Source organism: Xyrauchen texanus, chromosome 16, assembly GCF_025860055.1.
Source record: "Xyrauchen texanus isolate HMW12.3.18 chromosome 16, RBS_HiC_50CHRs, whole genome shotgun sequence".
Classification (NCBI taxonomy): Eukaryota; Metazoa; Chordata; class Actinopteri; order Cypriniformes; family Catostomidae; genus Xyrauchen; species Xyrauchen texanus.
Window position 1 is genome coordinate 18,527,560 of NC_068291.1, and position 12,676 is coordinate 18,540,235.

Sequence of the window (12,676 nt, forward strand, 5' to 3'; positions counted from 1 at the left end):
TATAATGAGGCTCATTTAAGATGTAATAGTGATGACAGTTGGTCGGACTTAACGAGACAGGAGATCCACTCAGTCAACACCTCCTGCTCTCAAGTGCAGCTTACGGAATGTGAGTGCGTTGTGATTGTCAGACATGTAGAAATCACTGACTGGGATATATTGCACAACGGCAACTGAAGTGACATTCAATTATTCAGGAAACATGTTTTTATTTTCTCCTGACCCGGATTTGTGAAATACATTTCCGTTTTTTTATTTTTTTTTTACCTTTTTGGCAGTCTAGAGTTAGTAGCCTACAAACAAAAAAAAGAAGAAGAAGAAAACACTGTTCACACATGCTAAGCAGCTATAGAGACAGATTTCCTGGTTGTTTGTGCATATCCGATTGAACAGATGTTCGTCGTGTTTATGTGTCGGTATGCACCTCAAGCAATCTCATGATCACTCATTAGAAAATGAAAGCTACATTCAAACATATATATACACATAATATATTTTATTTTAGTTCTGCATTCTTAATGGAAATCTTTCGACTTCAAATTAACATGCCATTTTACGCAGCACAAAAACTGCATTCCGCGAGCGCAAGACCGTCTGTTCTCTCGCATTTAAAAACAAAAGATTTAAGACCATTGTGATCTTGTCCGCGTCTGCCGCAACTGGCTTTTTCCATTTTCATCCTCGTCCATTTTTCTTTTTTTTTGCTCTCACAGCTGTGTACATTTCGCGTGACACCCTGACTGATCCCTGACAGGTGATGAATTGGCACCAAGCAAAGCAGCGCTACAGAGCAGCGCCGCGAGCTCACGCTCTCGCAGACTCTCTGGCGCCAGCCCCGTGACGTCACCCATTCACAACGGCCCTCCAGCCAGTCCTCGCGGGCGGCGCCGTCCAGACGGCTGCTATGGAGACGGGGGCAGTTAGTTAGCGCTGCTTCTCAGCTGATCAATTGGGCCCGAGCGCAGAGAGATCGGAGTTCAGATCGTCGCCTCAGCTCTCCCGCGCACCTGAAATCCTCGCCATTTCAGAGTTTTGAAACAATGCAGAAAGAGTAGTAACCTGAAGTTACCTCGACCTTTATATCAATGTGCACGAGGTGGAAGGTCTTTTCAGTTAGTCATGCGTTATTATGTGTGAAAAAAGAGCGAGTTCGAAATTCTATTCTTTGTTGTTGTTGTTTAACCTAAGTAGCGCGTCGTAGCGAAACAATAGGCATTTATGAGAATAAACAAAGCTTTAAAGTTAGTCAAAACAGTTTAATGACCACATGGTTGAACACTAGGTAATATAAAAATTACTAGCTACACCCCAAATTCGGTATTTGATAGGAACTACTAGGTTTGCTTTCTTCTTGTCAAACAAAGCTAACAACGACAATGGCGAGGAAACGATCTAAAGTTGGCAGAAAGTTGATGAGTTCTCCACGGGATGGAGGCAAGATGTCTGTACCGCCTCCTCTGCTGTTCCAGCTCACTGCAGCTGCACAATCCTCCCGTCTCCAGCTCCCAAACAGTCCCAATTTTACCCACACACTCGCTGACGTCTACGAGCTTTGAAGACCATTTTCTAAATTGAGAGATAACTTGGAAAATATTTGGTATCTCCGAAGAGTCCGAAAGTCGCGGATGCTGTAAAGCGCAATTTGGCAACAGTGAGCGCGAGATACAGTTTAAATGATAAACTAAGCCAACATTACGCGACCGTTTGTTTAAAATCCTCATTAGTAGCGAGCGGTTTGAAACTATGAAGTCAAACTACTTGATAACAGGAGAAAACAATATATTTCTGTCCCGATAACCTCATTTCAGTTCGAGTCGTCACAAAATAGCCTACTATCTGAATATACATTCGATGTCCGCACGCGTATTACCGTATCACTTAACGCATTCTCTCTCGCGCGCTGTGTCCGTCTCTCTTCCTCCAGAAGCGTTGGAGTTCCCACGCGTCTGTCGCGTGCTGCATATCACGCATGAAAGTGTGGCGAGAGACTCTTGTAGGAACATCGACCCCATGGGCGTGGCGTTAATGTTTGGCTTAAGCTATTGTTCGCCTCCCATAAGAGGGTCCTGAGAAATTTAGCAATTCAGAAAACCTAGTATCATTCTTGGTTGCGTAATGCAGTTGGGCTTTGTACTTGATGGCTTAGTCCATGTTACAGAAAAGAAACTGTACCTCAAGTAAAATAGAAATTTGTTTTAATGTAGTGAAAACATAAAAGATGTCTTCATTTTAAATTCTAAGAAAATGTGTCCATACCTCTCTAATATTCAAAAAGCGAAGTTGATAAAAATACAAATGCAAAACTAAGAAGGTAATGACGTAAATTTTAAAGGGATAGTTAAACCACATTTTTTTAAATTCTCTCATTATTCACTCACTCTCATGCCATCCCAGATGTGTATGACTTTCTTTCCTCGGCTGAACAAAAATATCTCAGTTCTGTAGGTCCATACAATGCAAGTCAATGGTAACCAAATCTTTGACGATCCAAAAAGCACATACATTTATCAAAAATGTAATCCATAAGACTCCAGTGGATAAATCTATATCTTCAGAAGTGATATAATAGGTGTGAGCGAGAAACAGATAAATATGTAAGTCTCTTTTTTTAAACCATAAATATCCACTTTCAAAATGTGAAAGAAAAAGTGAAGATTTTAGTAAAAAAAGGAACAGTTTCTCACACACACATATTATATAACTTCTAAAGTTATGGATTTATCCACTGGAGTCATATGGATTAATTTTATGTTTCCTTTATGTGAGTTTTGGGCCATCTGACCACTAGTCTCTTGCATTGTATGGACCTACAGACCTGAAATATTATTCTAATAATCTTAGTTTGTGTTCAGCAGAGGATAGAATGTCATACACATCTGGGACGGCATAAGTGTGAGTAAATTATGAGATCATTTTCATTTTTGGGTGAAATATCCATTTAAAAACATGTGTTACAATAATATTATTGCAGTTACCTAGATTGATTTGTATGTGTATGTATGTTCATGCAAACTAATATACTGTATTAGGGCTCTGTAAACATATAGACTTAAGTAGTAGATAAACAGAAACAATACAGATAATCAAATAGAATATAGATGCATTAGTTCTCACATACAGAAAACAGTGAGAAACCAGTAAAGAGAAGGGGTGTGCCTTATTGAGGAAGAGAAATCCTGAAAGGCTCCTTTCTCAGTCCAAAATATCTTAGTCTTCAGTGACACAAGGGAATTGAGAGTATTTGGGAGATCTGAAACCGTCTGAGATTATCAGATACTGAATGGACATGTACGTTTTTGGTTTTTGTGGTTGTTGGTGCCACTCCAACTGCTCTGGTCTCCCTCCATTAGAGTCTGTCGTTTTTCTTCTGTGCCACTTCCTTACTGGCTTCTGCTCTCAGTCACTGGATTCTTACTCAATATCATCTCTTTATATAGCTTACAGGGAAGAGAGAGTATATGGGGAATTAGATACTCTAACTATTAAATAGCTGAAGACCATAAACAAGTGAGGGGTCTAGGATTTTCTGTGCAAGGTTTTGCTCACATGTTCATCAGTGGCTTAAAGCTGGTAGAGGTTAAAATACTTTCTCACATGCCAGCTTAATAGGCAGAGACAGCAATAAGTCATTTGTAGGTTGATTTCCCCAAAATGTGTAAATACGTTTGCTCTGTCACTTTTTCAAAACATTGCTCTGATTAACTGAGCATCAGCACGAGACAACAATGGCTCATCCAATTTTGTTTGTACGATCATTGGCAGAAGAGGGAGCATTCGTGAAACCTGTTTGGGGAAAAACACCCTGTTGTTTAGGCAGAGAGAACCCACAGTTTAGCTTGATTGTTAATTTTTGTGACTGATTGGAGTAATACTGATGGAATTATAGGACAGAAATGTCAGTGACATTAAACATCTTTGCTTTGTGCAGAGAACAAATAAAGCAATGAGGTTGTGACAAAATCCTAAAATGGGTCATTTTAGTGATCCACTATAGTATTATGGTGTTATGATTTTGTTGAGAAGGTTTCTAGGGTTGTAAAAAAACTTGAGAAATACAGGGTATACACTTGAAATATACAGTACTGTGAACTCTCAGATCTTTTCTGCACCCCACACATTTGGTTGTATGAATATTATTGTTTGAATAGTAGATGTCCTCTCATTGGCATAGTAAGAGTTTTTGTACTAAGGTCCCATGCAGCTGAACTGTCTCTCTGCAATGTTGTGGTGGCAGTAGAATAGCATGACACTGCATGTGCCCAGGCTGAAGATATCATGGCTGTGTGCCAGTATTTCATGAGTGTACTGGATTACAATCAACGGGAATCTCTTGTTTTTTTAAGTGCTTTAGCAAAATCAACAATTCTCATGTTGAGCTTATGGTTCATGTTCACATCCTCAGGCTATCCTGACTTCTATATGTGGTATGTGATTAGTTTGAGTGTCAATTGCAATGCTTTTGTTATACAGAGGCGCAGATTTCCAATATTTTCAAAACACTTGTTTTTTTTATTTAGTTTTGTTTCCTACACCCCTTTTCAAATAAAACTTAAACCATAGGTTATATGCATTACATTAGCAGTGTTTTGTTTTATTTGCCCCTCCTCCATGTGTTTTGTTTTGTTCCTCCCTCCATATTCAAATAAAATGTTCACCATAGGTTATATGCATTACATTAGCAGTGTTTTGGTTGGTTTTGTGTATGTGTGCATGTGTGTTTTGTGCCCCTGCCCAAACATTCAAATAAAACTCACACCATAAGTTATATGCATCACATTAGCAGTGTTTTGATTTGTTTGTGTGTGTTTTGTGCCCCTGCCCCAATGTTCAAATAAAACTTGTGCCATAGGCAATATGCATCACATTAGCAATGTTTTGTTTTGTTATGCATCACATTAGCAAGGCTAATGTTTATATGCTGACTAATTAATTGGTGGAATTAAATCACTCAACAACATGACAATAATATAGTTCTAGGAATCTCAGACTAAAGTGGCAAGGCAGCTCAATAGTAACTGATTAGATCTAACCTTTAATTCATATTTATTAACTAGACTTTACTCTGACGCATTATCTTCAAGCTCCAATTTCTCTGCATCAGCTCATCCTTGCCACATTCTCGACAAATAACATACGAGGTCAGGAACGCATCAATGTAGGCTAATGTCACGGTGTATTGATTCCACTGCAGTGTGCTTTATCAAGGAGCAGACACTTGGGAATATGCTGGGCTGTGCACACACTGATGGAGGTGGTGTTCTTCATCATTGGTGGAACACCTTCCCCAGCCCCCACGCCACCAACCCAATGTCCCTATGAATTATTCATACTATGCTAATAAGCCTCTAGGGAATTTCAAGGGCCTCTTAAATAGCTGTTCAATGTCCAGTGGTAGCAGTGGGGACAGATCAGGAGACAAAGGAAAGCTGACAGAAATGGTCTTGGCTGAATCTGTACTCTGCACGGGGCCCTTGATACATCGGCTTCCCTGAAGACCCCACGTTTGATGAGCTGATCCATGCTGCTCGGTCACACTGTCCTGCGAGTGTGTGAAAGGGGATCTGAGAAAGAGAAGTAGATGTAAAACTGTCACACATGTGCTGTTCCATGCCACTCCAGGCCTGTGACTCTGACACACTAAATAGATTAGTAATACTTTCAGATCCTTCTACAGCCTAGTGCAGTTTCACCAATGATTTTGTTCAAGCTGACTGAAGTTTCCCATTGAATGACCACATTAGATTAAATTATGTGTTCAAATAATCCTGACTATAATACAGTGGAAACAAATGAATTATAATTATACAAATTTCATTTTGAAAAATGCAGTTTATATCTACATATAGCTACTATATAGCTACAACATTAAAACCACCTACCTAATATTGTGTTGGTCCCCCCTCTTGACTCCAAACAGCATTAACCCGAATCTCAGAATAGCATTTTTGTACACCACAATTGTACAGAGCGGTTATAGGAGTTTCTATAGACTTTGTCTGTTTGAATCTGTCAGTTTGTTGACCTCTCTCATCAACAAGGCATTTTCTGTGTCAAGTGAGATGCCCGCTACCAGAGTCTGATAATTCGCCACTGACCACATGATATTGATGAAACACCTAATGTTATCAGAAGAGCTGCAGCCCCGAATAAACCCAACTTGATCTATATGTATAAGAGATATCATAACTTTACTTAATCGGTTAGCCAGAATTTTTAACAATATTTTTACGTATAGCTGGATTAGGGAAATTGGATGGTAACTCTTACACTTGCTTTGTCCTTTTTAAGAATCAGACTGATTCGGGCTTGTGTCATGGTTGGCGGAAGCTTTCCATTCTTTAATGGTTCCGTATAACCTTCTAACAAAAGTGGAGCCAGTTCTGTAGCACAAGATCAAAAAATTCAGCAGCAAAGCCATCTGGCCCCTTAATTACCTCGCCAAGCTCCTCCAAGGTTATCTCAGAATCAAGAGAATTCTTTTGCAGTTTAGTGAGTTCTAATGGTTCCACAAAGTTTCTAATGTCTTCATCAGTAACGAAGATATGGAACTATAAAGATCAAGATAAAATTCTTTAAAAGCATTATTAATATCAATGGCTGAGGTAAATGTTTAATCACCAGCGGATTTCACTGAGAGAATGGTAGAAAAAGACTCTCTCTGCTTTATATATCTAGCCAAAAGCTTGCTTGCTTTGTCCCCCGACTCAAAGTATGACTGTCATGCCCTGAATAGCCAAAACTCCACCTTCTGCAAATTGTTTTATTATACAGTGGGTACGGAAAGTATTCAGACCCCCTTAAATTTTTCACTCTTTGTTATATTGCAGCCATTTGCTAAAATCATTTAAGTTCATTTTTTTTCCTCATTGTACACACAGCACCCCATATTGACAGAAAAACACAGAATTGTTGACATTTTTGCACATTTATTAAAAAAGAAAAACTGAAATATCACATGGTCCTAAGTATTAAGACCCTTTGTTCAGTATTTAGTAGAAGCACCCTTTTGATCTAATACAGCCATGAGTCTTTTTGGGAAAGATGCAACAAGTTTTTCACATCTGGATTTGGGTATCCTCTGCCATTCCTCCTTGCAGATCCTCTCCAGTTCTGTCAGGTTGGATGGTAAACGTTGGTGGACAGCCATTTTCAGGTCTCTCCAGAGATGCTCAATTGGGTTTAAGTCAGGGCTCTGGCTGGGCCATTCAAGAACAGTCACGGAGTTGTTGTGAAGCCACTCCTTCGTTATTTTGGTGGTGTGCTTAGGGTCATTGTCTTGTTGGAAGGTGAACCTTCGGCCCAGTCTGAGGTCCAGAGCACTCTGGGAAGGTTTTCGTCCAGGATATCCCTGTACTTGGCCGCATTCATCTTTCCCTTGATTGCAACCAGTCGTCCTGTCCCTGCAGCTGAAAAACACCCCCACAGCATGATGCTGCCACCACCATGCTTCACTGTTGAGACTGTATTGGACAGGTGATGAGCAGTGCCTGGTTTTCTCCACACATACCGCTTAGAATTAAGGCCAAAAAGTTCTATCTTGGTCTCATCAGACCAGAGAATCTTATTTATCTTATATGATCAACATGGCGCCGCAGATGGCTGCCTCAGTGTGGAGCTCTTCAATTCTTTTGTTGTTTTTGTTAGTTTGTCCTGTGTTTAGCAATCTTTTACCAATCAGTTTTACCAGGGACGAACTGCTGAACATTCGGCAGCACATACCAGATCATCTTTTCCTGGTTTTTCAATATTCGGACGTTTTGCTGGACATTTTAGTTGGAGGCGCTGCTGTGTTGTTTAGATGCGCTACGAGACGCAGGTGAGGGAGACGAGCTGGCGCGCTGGTTAAACTCTGTCAGCGCGGCGTTCGAACAGCACTGCCGAGCATTCATCTCGCAAATCTCCGCTCTCTTCCCAACCAAATGGACGAACTACATCTCCTCACACATACTAATAAGGACTTTTCAAACTCTGCTGCGCTGTGCTTCACTGAAACCTGGCTGAGTGAAGCCATTCCGGACAGCGCATTACATCTGCCGGGCTTCCAGCTGTTCAGAGCGGATCGCATCGCGGAGTTAACGGGGAAAACGAGAGGCGGTGGAACATGCTTTTACATCAACGAAAGTTGGTGTACAGATGTAACAACACTAAAGAGGATGTGCTGTCCTAATCTGGAAGCGCTCTTTATTAACTGTAAGCCGTTCTACTCGCCGCGGGAGTTTTCTTCGTTTATTCTGGTGAGTGTTTACATTCCTCCTAACGCGTCTGGGAACTTAGCGCTGCAACAGCTGGCTGATCAAATCTCAGACACAGAACAACAATACCCGGACTCAGTCATTATTATTCTTGGGGACTTTAACAAAACAAATCTCACACGTGAACTGCCCAAATACAGACAGCACATTACATGCCCCACCAGAGACAGGAATATATTGGATCACTGCTATACAACATTAAAGGATGCATATCGCTCTGTCCCACGTGCAGCTTTGGGACTCTCTGATCACTGTCTGGTTCATCTTCTCCGACCTACAGGCAGAAATTAAAATCATCAAAGCCAGTTGTAAGGACTATAAGGAGATGGACTATTGAAGCAGAGCTGGAACTACAAGCCTGCTTTGACTGCACTGATTGGAGTGTTTTTGAAGCTGCAGCTACAGACCTGGACGAGCTCACAGATACTGTTACATCATACATCAGTTTCTGTGAGGATATGTGCATCCCTACTAGGACATTTTTGTCATTCAACAATGACAAACCATGGTTCACAGGGAAACTCAGACAGCTTCGTCATGCCAAAGAGGAGGCTTACAGGGGTGGGGATAGAGTCTTGTATAATCAGGCCAGGAACACACTGAATAAGGAAATCAGAGTGGCTAAAAGAAGCTACTCTGAGAAGCTGAAAAGCAAGTTTTCAGCTAACGACCCTGCATCAGTGTGGAGTGGCCTGAAACAACTTACTTATTACAGGACTCCTACCCCCAACCCTGTGGCGGACCAACGACTGGCTGACGACCTGAATGTGTTTTACTGCAGATTTGAAAGGCCCGATTTCACACCCCAAATGCACTCGGACCTTCATTTCACACAACCATTAACACCTCCTGCAACCCCCCTCCTCCCCTCTCCTGCTACACTACCTGCACTCAAGATCTGTGAGGACGATGTGTGCTGTGTCTTTCGGAAGCAAAGGACAAGGAAGGCTCCAGGACCAGATGGCATCTCACCAGCTTGCCTTTGTTCCTGTGCTAACCAACTGGCCCCCATCTTCACTCAGATCTTCAATAGATCACTGGAGCAGTGTGAAGTCCCATGCTGCTTCAAACGCTCAGTTATTATCCCCGTCCCTAAGAAACCTAAAATCACAGGACTTAATGACTACAGACCTGTCGCCCTGACATCTGTGGTCATGAAGTCATTTGAGAGACTGGTGTTGGCCCACCTGAAGGACATCACTGGACCCTTTCTGGACCCCCTTCAATTTGCTTATCGAGCAAACAGGTCTGTGGATGATGCAGTCAACATGGGTTTGCATCATATCCTGCAACATCTGGACAGACCGGGGACATACGTAAGGATCCTTTTTGTGGACTTCAGCTCGGCTTTCAACACAATCATACCAGATATACTCCGGACTAAGTTAAACCAACTCCCTGTTCCCACCTCTACCTGTCAGTGGATTACCAGCTTTCTGACAGACAGGCAGCAGCTTGTGAGGCAGGGAAAATTCACTTCCACCACCTGTACCATCAGCACTGGTGCCCCCCAGGGATGTGTGCTCTCCCCACTTCTCTTCTCCCTGTACACCAATGACTGCACCACCAAGGACCCCTCTGTCAGGCTCCTGAAGTTTGCAGACGACACCACTGTCATCGGCCTCATCCGAGATGATGAGTCTGCATATAGAAAGGAGGTTGAACGGCTGGCTTTCTGGTGCAGTCAAAACAACCTGGAGCTGAACACGCTCAAAACAGTGGAGATGATTGTGGACTTTAGGAGGAACACCTCAACATTGTCCCCCCTCACCATTCTAAACAGCACTGTGGCAGCAGTGGAGTCATTCAGGTTCCTGGGCACTACCATCTCAAAGGACCTGAAGTGGGAGATACACATCGACTCCATTGTGAAAAAGGCCCAGCAGAGGTTGTACTTCCTTCGCCAGCTGAGGAAGTTCAACCTGCCACCAGTGCTGCTGAATCAGTTCTACTCAGCAGTCATTGAGTCTGTCCTCTGCACTTCAATAACTGTCTGGTTTGGTGCAGCTATGAAATCAGACATCAGAAGACTACAAAGGACAGTTTGGTCTGCTGAGAGGATTATTGGTTGCCCCTGCCCCCCTTCAAGAACTATACACTTCCAGAGTGAGGAAAAAGGCTGGTAAAATCACTCTGGACCCCACTCACCCTGCCCACTACCTTTTTGAACTGTTGCCTTCTGGCCGGCGCTTCAGAGCTCTGAACACCAGAACCGTCAGACACAGGAACAGTTTTTTCCCCAGGCCATCCATCTAATGAACAATTAAATTGCCCCATTGAGCAATAATTATGTGCAATACACAGTTTAATTTTAATTTATATTATCCAACATATCCACTTCTGCCATTACTTACATTGCTCTGTACATAATATACAGGTTTTTGTTCTTTATATAACAGATTGTATTAGATTTGCACTACGTGTGTGTGTATGTGGGTATGTATGAAGGTGAGTGTATGTACGTATATGTATAATTATTTATTTTGTGTTCTTTTTTGTTTTTAATTACCTATGTCTTGCTGCTGTTTTTGGTATTGTTTGTATTGTTGTTGACTGGAAGCTCCTGTCACCTAGACAAATTCCTTGTATGTGTAAGCATACTTTGCAATAAAGCTGATTCTGATTCTGATTCTGATCTTGGAGTCCTTCAGGTGTTTTTTAGCAAACTCCATGCGGGCTTTCATGTGTCTTGCACTGAGGAGAGGCTTCCGTCGGGCCACTCTGCCATAAAGCCCCGACTGGTGGATGGCTGCAGTGATGGTTGACTTACTACAACTTTCTCCCATCTCCCGACTGCATCTCTGGAGCTCAGCCACAGTGATCTTTGGGTTCTTCTTTACTTCTCTCACCAAGGCTCTTCTCCCCCGATAGCTCAGTTTGGCCGGACGGCCAGCTCTAGGAAGGGTTCTGGTCATCCCAAACGTCTTCCATTTAAGGATTATGGAGGCCACTGTGCTCTTATGAACCTTAAGGGCAGCAGAATTTTTTTGTAACCTTGGCCAGATCTGTGCCTTGCCACAATTCTGTCTCTGAGCTCTTCAGGCAGTTCCTTTGACCTCATGATTCTCATTTGCTCTGACATGCACTGTGAGATGTAAGGTCTTATATAGACAGGTGTGTGGCTTTCCTAATCAAGTCCAATCAGTATAATCAAACACAGCTGGACTCAATTGAAGGTGTAGAACCATCTCAAGGATGATCAGAAGAAATGGACAGCATCTGAGTTAAATATATTAGTGTCACAGCAAAGGGTCTGAATACTTAGGACCATGTGATATTTCAGTTTTTCTTTTTTAATAAATGTGCAAAAGTGTCAACAATTCTGTGTTTTTCTGTCAATATGGGGTGCTGTGTGTACAATAATGAGGAAAAAAATGAACTTAAATGATTCTAGCAAATGGCTGCAATATAAAGAGTGAAAAATTTAAGGGGGTCTGAATACTTTCCGTACCCACTGTATCTGTATTTAAATTGGGTTAATTCTCTGAGGCCATCAGATGACATTTGGCACTTCAGCTCTGCCTTGACACTTTTAATATTCCCTTCCAACTCCCTCTCAAGCCACGCCCACAGAGGATCCTGAGGACCATTTGGTCTCCATATAGACATTGAATTTCAGCCTTTAGCATTAATTGGAATTCAGGATTTTGCAAAAGGGATACATTAAGCGCCAACTATATGATTTATTTTTCTCTGTATGTGGCAATACCTCTAAACTCACCAGGGTGTGATCTGAGACTAAAATGTTTCCAATTGAACAATCAACAACAGATGAAATGAGGGTTGATATATATAAAAAAAACTATTCTAGAATAAATCTTATGGACTGATAAAAAAAAATTTATAGTCCCTACCAGATGTGTTCAAAAGTCTCCAGATATCTGTAAGACCAAGATTTTTACACATCTTGTGAAGCATCAATGTTGCTCTAGGGGGCTTACACACTTTTGCTTTACTATGATCAAGGACTGAATCCATCAAAATATTAAAGTCTCCTCCCATTATTATATCTTGAGGGGTGCCAATAGCTTGCAACATCCTTTCAAATTCTATAAAAAAGCCCTGATCATCAGCGTTTGGTGTGTAAATATTAGCCAAAATCAACCTATGCCCCTGAATTTCTGCTAAAACATTAATGACTCTTCCTAATTTATCTTTAATCTGTTTGAAACATTTGAATTGTAGATGTTTACTTATCATTGTAATGACTCCCCTGCTCTTACTTGAGCCAGCACTAAAGAAAACATGTCCACCCCATATCTTCAGCAACCCTGATCATCAGCGTTTGGTGTGTAAATATTAGCCAAAATCAACCTATGCCCCTGAATTTCTGCTAAAACATTAATGACTCTTCCTAATTTATCTTTAATCTGTTTGAAACATTTGAATTGTAGATGTTTACTTATCATTGTAATGACTCCCCT